General features: G+C 43.4%; 1 pseudogene; it reads left to right on the top strand.

Annotated features, from left to right (window-relative positions):
• Positions 1-5,890: 5,890 nt before the first annotated feature.
• LOC123832999 lies at positions 5,891-6,647 on the top strand (annotated as a pseudogene).
• The last annotated feature ends 4,108 nt before the right edge of the window (positions 6,648-10,755 follow it).

Raw genomic sequence — 10,755 nt, forward strand, 5'->3', positions numbered from 1 at the left:
AATCGAAGGGATGAGAGAGAAAACATCAGCTTGCCCTTCCTCCAAATCCTGTGGCAAGGATTGGCCCTTTGCAAAGCGCAGGATTTTCAGGGGGCATCTCAGTAAAAAAAGGTGCAGGAGGCTCTGATTGCTACGTGTATGAGTTGGGTCCAGGATCATGGAGGAAGGGATCTGTATCCCACTTTTTAAAGGCGGTTTTCTCCGTCCAGTGCAGCATATTCTTAGACACTATCAGCTTTCCTTATTCCCACCCCTAAATGGTCTACACTACAACTGCTTAGGCTCAGAAAAAGGGGGGAAATAATCCATTGGACGCCCCCCACCCTGGCAAAGGAAGACTTGGGTCATGGCCTTCGAGAGCAGGGCTCCCTTTGTCTGTACCCCTTTTCCCTCCGATGGCACCACCTTGCACCCTTCCAACAAGCCCCACATGCACAGGAAAATCTGCATCTCGTTTCTGCTGAAATATGTTTTCAATTTAGGATTTGAGTTTCCAGATTGACTTGTGAACATCTAAAGGACTCAATGTCACCGTGACATAATGTTCCCCAAAGGCCAGTTGGCCATCAGCAGAGAAATGGGCAGTGATTAGCTAGCTGTCAGTGGTCAAAGGTGCTGATGTGGCTGCGGAAACCAGCGTGGGAAAACGGAGAAGGGAAGGGCATGGTGGGGGAGGGGAGGTGGCCCAAGGGGGACTTTAGAAACTACAGCGATTGTTCAAAGATGAAATGCGAAGAGGGATTGGATGGGAAAAGATGGACATTTTACAGATAATTGGGAATGTACTTACACGACCACTTTAAATAGAAAAAGATCTTAAGAAATACACGTTTGAACAAAGGAGTAGAGACCAGAACAAAAAGGAAAAGTAATCTACATTTGAAGAAATTAGATTCACCAAAAGTCCAGGGGCAAATCATGATGGGATGGTTTTAAAAATCATGATGATAATAATTTTTTAAAAGCCCAGTAATTTCAATGACAACTACTAGTGCCATCTGTGAAGATTTGTTTACATGCCATTTTGTCAGCATTTTTATATAAATCATCTTATTTAATCATTTGCGGGAATAGTAATATCCCTGCTTTACCAAAGAAACCGTAGAAATCGCATGTTTAAAAAGTCGTAATTTTTTTCTCTTTCCCCTCTGTTCTCTCCTCCCTAAAAACAATGATTTGATCAAGATGTATTTAACTGCCTTTGTTTGAAAAGTGAAGAGCAATCACAGAAGACACACGCCCAAGGGAAGAGGGAGCAATCCAGTTATATTTGCTTTGTTAACAATGGAGATAGTGTTAATGGGACTCGATTTATGAATTTATACATGGCTCCCTCCTCCCTCTCCTGTCCCGGTCTTGGGAGCTACTTTGTTTTCCCTATGGGCCCTTCTCTGACCCCTGACCACGAATCAGGTGCTCCCCTTAGCTCCAAGGCGCTCTGATGGATTCTGCTTGATTCATTGTATTTTAGGGAAACTACCCCAAATTATATCTCTTACATAATTGAGACTCTCAAAAGGAGTAGTTCATTTTTGTGGTATCTATGGGAAAGTAATCTGATGGGAAGATAATCTCCTCCCAACATTCAGCTTGAGAACTTTTAGTGAGGAAAGGAAGGAGCATGTGCTCCACAAGGCTTTGTTCACTATTTTCAGTATTTTGATATATAGAGAGAAATATATACATAATATATTTTTTCATTAAAAAGCTCCCTCAAGGGAGTCACCTCTGAAAAACCAGAAAGTTCCAAACTTTATGTGGGTGCCTTCCCAACTCTCTTCTCAGTCTCCCCTTCTCCTTTTTCTCTAAAATCCATTCCATCCTGGTTTATATTTATTTATGAGTAGTTTGCGTCTGAATAGGAAATGGGATCAAATGGGCAGAGAATCTGAACCCAAGGACAAATAGTTCTGGCATTACACCAAATACCGCTTTGTAGCAATTATGTGCTTAGTTTTAACATCTCTGAGTTTCATTTCTTAGTTGTCAAAATGGGGAAAAGAAAGTGGTCATTTCACAAGTGTTGCAGGGATCTTAAGCAAAAATGGGCTTAGTTTTTTCACAAATAACAACTGCATAAATAGCATGTTACATTTTTGAAGTCTAAAAAGCCCTGAAGACTCAAAGAACAACATCTATCACGATGAACTGGTACTCTGTAAGGAGTGTATTTGTGGAACTTGAACTTTCAATCAGAACTCATTCTTGTTCTCCTTTTGTTCTATAATAACTTTTTCAAGTCAGTAACGTGGCATTTAACCATGTCGTATTAACTAGCTGTTGACACCTGGGGTCCTCTCCTAGATTATAAATTTCTTGTAAATTGGGATTTTGCCTTTTTAATTTATTTTTAGGTTCTACAGGACCAACCTTCATTACTGATTGCTTAATGCTCTCAGGCTGTGCAGAAGAATTTGCTTAGTGTTTCGCCATGTTCTATCCCTTATAGAAGCCAATCTTTGCCCAGACCCACAGCTAAGGTAGCTTCTGAAGATTTGTAACCAGCAGCCTGTGGGCCGCATGCGGCCCAGGATGGCTATGAATGCGGCCCAACACAATATCGTAAATTTACTTAAAACCTTTTTTTTGCTCATCAGTTTTTGTTAGTATTCGTGTATTTAATGTGTGGCCCAAGACAATTCTTCTTCTTCCAGTGTGGCCCGGAGACGCCAAAAGGTTGGATACCCAAGCATTCTGAAGTCGTCTTTCTGGTGTGCTTTTCTATTAAAAACAGCCACCACTGATCATAGACTGGCCAGGGCACCTCGCCACACCTGGGCGAGACACAGCTGACACAGCTGTGCTTCGGTTGACTCATCGGCCACTTACGACATTCTGATTATTAACAAAATGATTTTTTTCCTCAAAGGAATTTATTAGAATAAGAAAAAGAGTGACAGGAAAGCAAAGGCTTTTTCCACTATTGCTCAAAACTTTCAGTTCAGGTTTCAGGATTTCCTTCATTCTTTGGCAACAAGAGAAAGAAAATAAGGAGCTCAACATCCAAGCGCAGTAAAATTGGTAGAGTCAATTCTTGGCTCTTTCCAATCAAGATAATTACTGTGGGGAGTGATAAGTACCACCCAATTTCAAATTTTGCTGTCTGGGATTTTTGGGGCTTTCTGCATCTCATATCTGCTTATTAAATCTGACTTGAAAAAAAAAAACCCTCACTGTGGACCAATGAATTCATTTCATCCACCTTGCTTTCTTAGCTTTCTAAATTTCCACATAAACAGATCTAAGTTTTGCTTGCCAAGACTTAAAAAAAATCTTTCAATTGGTTATTCTGACAAGAAAATGCAATAGGATAATCATATTTTATCTAAACAAATCTAACCACTAGGTTGTCCTGCCATGTGTTTACTATGGAAAAATCTAAATGTTTTACAGTGTCTTTTCCTCATCTGGAAACTGCTGAGTATATGTCACAGGTTATTTTTTTTGTGCTTAGTCACTTTATGTAAATGAAGAAGCATTAGTATATACTTAAAAATTATCTGTCTTGAAATATAGTTGTAGTCCTGCCTTTTAAGACCTTGAAGAAAACACGCTGGGTTGTTTGAGTTGGGTGGGTATAAGGTAATATTTAATGGACAATAGTATAACTCTCAAGAGGCTTCTTTCACTTATTTTCTCTTCCCTCAAACCTACTGGATTCACAAAATGTTCTGCCTTTTCAAAGTTGAGAAACCTCCCTCCTATTCTTTCGCCTCTGGTGCCTCTCTGGGTGACTGTGTTGTGTCGCAGTCTGATCCTCAGCTCCCTCCTGAGGAAGTTCCTCAGGGGTCAAAGGGTAATGGTATCAAACCTCAGCCCGTCTGGTTTATTGCAGGGTGTTTGGTTAAGATGCAGATCTCTGATAAGAGCGGGGTTGCTTGGGCTGGAAAAGGAAATGACTTCTGACACAGCACAGCACTTCCTAGAGGCGGGCAGAGAGGAGGAGGCCCACCGGGTGCGCAGCAAGTGTTAGTTCCTCGTGCTCTTCAATGGTTCAAGAGTCAAAGTACCCTCATTTAATACTGGAAAAACTACACGTTGCATTCTGGGTAACAGAAGTCTCATCTTCCGATCTGCATTGTTCAAATGAGCAGCAAGTCACATGGCGAGAAAGTAACTGTGAGGCAAAACAAGTGAGTTTCCAGTTCCCTGAGCTTGAACCCATGCTCCCTGGGCTTGGGGGTCAAAGCTCACCACCACTCAAGGTGACACCTCATATTTTATTTAAGCACTTTTCTTCTGAGGGGTTGAAAGCACCTGGCAGACATCAGCTTTTCTGAGCAGTGAGAGAAAACAAAGATATCACCAAGTGAAGAGCGACATTCAAACACCCGAGTCCCTGGCCCCATCCAGTTTAGTACTATCAATTTTATCTTCACACGGCTTTATTTCTTAGGTGTACTTTCAAGGTGATAAATCACTTTAGCCAGTCACCTGATTCACGGAAAGATTGTTTTATCTCTATGGAATCTTTTTCTTCGCACAGGTCATCAGGTTTCTCTCAGTGTTGCTACAAAGTCCCTGCGTAGGAGATTGCAAGCTCTGTCAATATTTGTCTTCACTTTTTCTCAGTTTCACTCTCAATGTCCAGCAGTCAACCAAGGACAAGATCATCAGAGTGCAGAGAATAATTAAAATGTGGTGGGGAAGTGAGGGAGGGTGCTGATAGTAACAGTGTCATTCAACCTCTTCGTTGTACTGATGGGGAAATCAAAACCGAGAATGGCAAGTCCTTCTTTCCCAGAAGGAGAGAAAAGAAAAAGAGGAAGGGAGGGAGGGAGGGAGGGAGGGAGGAGGGAGGGAAAATAGAAAGAGAGAGAAAGAGAGAGAGAGAAGGATACTTGTGTTTATGGTAAACTGTCTTTGACATTCCATCCTTGGAGGAAGTCCCAGATAGGGCAGCGCCTTAGCCTGGGAATGGTGGCTGCTCAGGACCTGCCTCTACATAGTCAATATGGTTTCGTGCAGCCATGTCCCCCAGGGCTTGGGTTCCAGTTGTTTCCTTGGCTGCTTTTCTCAGCTTCCAAGGCCTCTTCTGGCATGCAGAGGAGAGGGGCCAGAGGGCAGCTGTTGCTTCTTCTAGCAGGTCAACCATTACCCGACTCTGCTGGTTTCTGGGGCCCCAAGGGAAGACCACAACATTCGTCGGTATCTAGTCATCTTTGCAGAAACAGTGTGAGTTCATTTCCTCCATGAAACCCTGCCTGGCCTCCCTAAGCTTCTTCTGTCCACTGCTCTACCCTGTTGCTTAGTCAACATTGACTCTCCTTGCTTATTCTTTGCACCTGTCTTAGCTCTATGGTGCCTCTGTGAAGCTTGTAAAGACAGGAACTACACCTCTCCCATCACTGTTCATGTCTACTGTGCCTCTGGACGCGGAAGCAAGTGCTTATGGAATGCTTCCAATGTTTCTCTGCTTCAAAAGTTGTAGTAACAGGAAAAAAACTTTCCCTTCATTTTTATCCTCTTAGTTACCTCCTCCCCACCCACTGTGACAACGGTGGCTTCAGTGTGACTAACACTAGAGTAACGTTACACTGCTTTATTCATATGCTTCAAATTTTCATCCTCATAGTTACACTATGAGACAAGTGGTTTTATCCCCAATTTTCAATGAGGAAGTGGAACCTAAAAAAAGACAAACTAAGTTGGCTGGGGGCCCATTAGGCATACAGGATGCCCGGCTCTGTATTGAGGGCTGCAATTTATTTATATTCTTGGATGCCTCCTGTCCTCCCCAAAACAAGTTTGCATTATACAAACTGTTTCCTACTTACATTAAAAATCCTGAGATAAGGCCCAGGTGCAGACGGAACACATTTTAAAGTGGATGTTGTTTATCTCGGCTACCATGGTTTTACTCTCAAGAACATTCCCCCTTAGGGGCAAGATGGTGGCGCAAATATCCACGAAGAGTGGTTTGCTGCTGATGGCATCTTCAAAGCTGAGCTGACCCGTACAGCTTTCTCGCTCAGGAAATGGCTGAAGGTGGCTACTCTGAAGCTGCACTGACCAGGACAGGACTCATAGCCACCAGCACGCAGGGTGTTCTTGGTGAGAAGGGCTGATGGATACGGGAGTTGGCTGCTGTGGTTGAGAAGACGTCGGGCTTCCCTAAGGAAAGTGTAGAGCTTCATGCGGAAAAGGTCTACACCACCAAGAGGTTTGCGTGCCATTGCCCAGGCAGAGTGTCTGCGTTACAAACTCTTAGGAGGCCTTGCTGCGTGTGTGTGTTGGGGGGGCGGGCAGGGGGCTGCTATAGTGTGCTGAGGCTCATCATGGAGAGTGGGGCAGCCAAAGGCTTCGAGGCGTAGTGTCTGGGCAACAATGAGGACAGACAGTTAAATCCATGAAGTTTGTCGAGGGCCTGATGATCCACAGCAGGGACCCTGTGCACCTCTATGCTGACACCACCGAGCTCCTTGTGCTGCTCACATGCTGGGCCTCGGAGTGCAGATCTGCCTCTTTGGGGACCAAGGGGTAAGGCCAGCCCCACGAAGCCTGACCCTGGAAGCACTGTGCAACCCAGAGATGACATACCGCCCACCACCCCCATCTCGGAACACAGGGGTGGTTAGCCAGAGCTTCCTACGATGTGCCAGCCTGTAACCACAGCGTACCAGGGTCCCCTCTGCAGCTGGATCTAGAGTATGCATGTTGCTCTGTAAAGGCCTTTCATACAATTCTTTTAAAAGAAAGAAAAAAGAACTCCCCCCCTTACTGATTCTTCTTCTCTGGAAACACTCAGGATTTCTCATCATCCTCACACACTCACCTCCCTCTCCCTGTCCCATCCCACTGAGAACCTGGCACTCACCGACATGGAAGCATGAACGACTGCTAAAGCCTAGTGAATTTCCTCTCCCGTAGTCACTTGCAGTTCTCAGGTGGAGAATGTGAAGCAGAACGCATGATTTGTGACTGGCGAAGTTCAGATGTCCCTATACCAGAGAATGTGGGAGTGTCCTAAAGCTCTCGCTGCCTGTTCTATTTTCCTTCACAATGAGCCACAAGATCAAAATAAATATTTGGGAGGAGGAGGACACTGCCTGTCCCCTAGGCAGATTTCCAAAATCGTATCCCAGCGATCCAGGTGCCTGGATCATTCCCTCACAGCAGCAGTCCGTGTGAACTATTGGGAGGCAATAAAGCCTACAGGCCGAGTACAAACCAGGCTAGTGTCCCGAAGTGAGTACGATCTGAAGCCCAGATGCTCCCCTCAAAACAGCTCTATAGTAACAGAGAAACAAACAGGGGCAGGGCAGGTGTAGCAGGGCGGGCACGGCCTCGACCAGGGGCTTGTCGGTTTGGTGTCAAAATATATGAATAAAAACAACAGCTCACACCATGTCCGTCTTTTATATTTTCCCTATTAAATCATGTTACTTGGAATTCAAAGTAAAGTAAATCCATTGATACTTTCTGGTTGAGAGTTGTACCCAACTCCAGAAAATGCTTCCTATTTATTGTTTTTTCTTTCTTGGTTACTTAACTTAGATTAGTATTTTTTACCTGTCATTTTCCCCCCAGTTCCTCTGCTTTGAGTGGTTTGACTGTGCCCACAGCCTCTACTCCACCCCTCGTCCACTCCACAGGGGCCGTGAGGTCGGGATTCGATGACCGTGACCCACTCCTGCCTTCAGGCGTGGTGGGTCCTGGTGGGCACTGCTTTCATCACGGCCACGCCTCGCTGTCTCAGCGACTGGATCACAGACGAGCCTGTTACCCAGGCTGATTTTCGGGATTGTCTAGGCTTAACACTAAGTTGGTCCAATCGCAGTGAAACCCTTGACTTTTGTTTGCTGGTTGCTGATAGAGAATCTGGGGCTTTTCCTAGAAAGTGTGCAGGTGTAGGGCCTAGGATGGCAACAGCCGTTTTGCTGTAATGAAAAGTGCCATTCCGGACACGAGGCCTGTCCTTGGGCGAGGAGGGCGGCGACGAAGAGGCGACGGCAGAGCCGTGGGACTGGGGCTGTGATCAAACCTCCGCAGCTACATTCGGTCTTTTCATTTACAGACAACAAACCCTCTGTATTGTTTAAATCTATTTCCTACTACAAAAATCAAGGTAACTGATGTGCCATAAGTTATAATATATCGGTGTTTTCACCTCAAAGGTACTCATGCATTTTTTTTCTTTTTAGTACTTTTCTCTTGAGATACAGCTTACATACAGTACAACACACTGATTTCGAGTATGCATGTGGACAATGTATATATACACCTATGTAAATAACGTTTCCATTAACATGGGAAAAGATGAGAAAATGGCCACAAATTCCTGGAATCCTGAGACAACCCTGTGAGCGAGTCTGAGCGGCCCCTGGGAGACGGGAGGACCCCTGAGGGAGGAGGGCAGCCGAGCTCAGAGCCTGCCAACAGCCGCACGCGGGACAGAGGCCCCCCCACCTCACCCACGTCGCACAAACGTAGGTATGAAAGACGCACGAGATCAGCTGGGCTCCTCCAACGAGAAACACCACCCAGGTGGCCAATGAGCAAATAGAGTGAGTGCTGCTTTAAGCTACTAGGTGTTGCAAAGGTTCAATACAGCGTGAAAACCAATTCACAGAAAAGGGTAGAACCTTTCCCTCGCCTTGGGCATCTCCCTCATGCCCTCCTCTGTTAGGTCTCAGACCACCAGAAGAAAACTGCTCTTCTCATTTCTGGCATTACCATTTATTTCTGCCTGTTCTAAAACATTGAATGAATAAATTCACACATGGTATACTTTATGTCTGACTTCTATTACTCAACATAATGTTTTTGAAATACATATTGCGTGTGTGTGTTTTTTTCATTGCTGAGTACGCAATTTGTCCATTCCCCTTGTTGAACTTTTGGCTTGCTTTCACTTTAGTTGTATTGATCTCCTAATCAAGGAGAGTTGGGTTTACTGGGTTTTTTTTTAATTTTTATTTTTGCCTGGCTGCTTGAATGTAGCTACTAGTGTTAACTATTAGACCTTCTGTTATGATTTATTTGAGGAAATCCTGGCAGCTGGTTTCTTTGTAGTGACATTACCCTTTAAACCAAAACTGTAAAGAGAACGAATGGTAAGCAGCTTTATTGTTTAATTCTTAGACTTTGGGTTGATTTCTCATCTGACACCACAATCAGCATAGTGTGAAGATAACACCAATGATGAAGTAAGCTACAAGGACAAGGGACACTGAAGTTTCCCTTTATATTGTTTGGCCTCTTAATGCTGAAAAAAATCTCAATTTTACTGGGCAATTATTCTTACTTCTCCCCTATGCCATTCCACAGTTACTGTTCCCAGAGAGCCTTGTAATTCAAACTGTTGTTGCTGTTCCAAACTAAAGAAATATTTATTTTCTTTTCATTGTGAGCATTGATTAGTTAATTTCTAAAATACATACTGTTCAGATTTGCTACCTGATTACCTCTTAGAAATAAATGTTTTATTCTAGAGAGGATATTTTATATACATAAAGCTTAGCCTGGTGCCTAGTACTTGGTACTTGATATACATTTCCTTGTTTTCTTTTTCATTCTGGTAAATGCAAAGGCACAGTTAAGGACCAGTGGGCATGCACACGGACATGAATGTGGCAGGAATGATGGTATTTCTCATTATGCTCAAGTCAAAGAAATAATGCCAGTTCTTGGACACAACTGTAATTGACAAACAACTTGGACAATTCTGCAAAAGCTGGATGAATAGAGCATATTCATATCAAAACAAAAGGCTTGGACTTACAGCCCACAGTAATTCTGGGGAATTCTTGACTTCTTAATTTCTTTGTCTGTAAATGATAGTTCTAACAATGTATTTGAATGTCAATTGGATGAACAGATTCTACGTGGATGGCAAGAACACACTGGCGATCACAATTTCTTGGGGGAATAATAACCTGTATTTGTATTGGGTTTTAGGGTTATTTCACTCTACCGCTTTTTGAGAGACCAAGGCATCTTGTGCCCTGTATTTCCTTCAATTCACTATTGTGAGAAAAGAAAAATCTGCTTTTGTGCTTGTTCCTCCATCTAAAGAATGAGTGTTATCTCTCTATTGCTGAAAATAAAAGAGATTTTGGGACCTACTAGAATGAACTGTAAATGTGGATAAATACACAACAGATATGGTGATTGGCTGATGGTGTCCCCATGTTTCCAGGTGGAAATAGCAGTGGTCACCTGCTATTTTGCTCTGAGACCTGCCTGCAGAGAGCCTTATGCTCAGGTTAACTGCCATCCTGTAGCATGGGAACTAGGAAGGCTGACTTGGGAACACTCTCTCAGGCCTTGAAATCCAATGGACATAGTCCTTTTTTAAAAAAAAATAATTGTTTGCTTTTGCATAGCTTTGGGCAACATCACACATGGGGATTTAAAATGAAGAGGGGCCAGAAATTCAGAAACCAAACCATCTTTCTAACTGGTCAGGTGGTGCTACCATTGACACACAAATCAGGTGACTAAGGTGAGATGAATATGAATAATCTTTTCAAGATGGGCCCTTACGTTGAATAGCTGCCCCTTTCATGCTTGCTGTTAAGACCTAAATGATGTTTTTAACATGGCCGGGAATTTTCTTCTTTGTGTGAAATTATATATGTTGAAGAGTATTTATATCATGAGAGAATGGTCTAAGGAAATGTGGTATCTTCTCTCAAATTTATATAAGAGCTTGCATTATACTTTAACAAAGAGTAGACTTGCTAACTAATCTCCCCTTAATAGAGCTGCCAGAATAAATGATCCTGTTCATTCCTTCTACTAATTACACTG

The sequence above is a fragment of the Phyllostomus hastatus genome, unplaced genomic scaffold (genome assembly GCF_019186645.2).
Source record: "Phyllostomus hastatus isolate PE091 unplaced genomic scaffold, TTU_PhHast_1.1 phas_scaffold_21, whole genome shotgun sequence".
Taxonomy (NCBI): domain Eukaryota; kingdom Metazoa; phylum Chordata; class Mammalia; order Chiroptera; family Phyllostomidae; genus Phyllostomus; species Phyllostomus hastatus.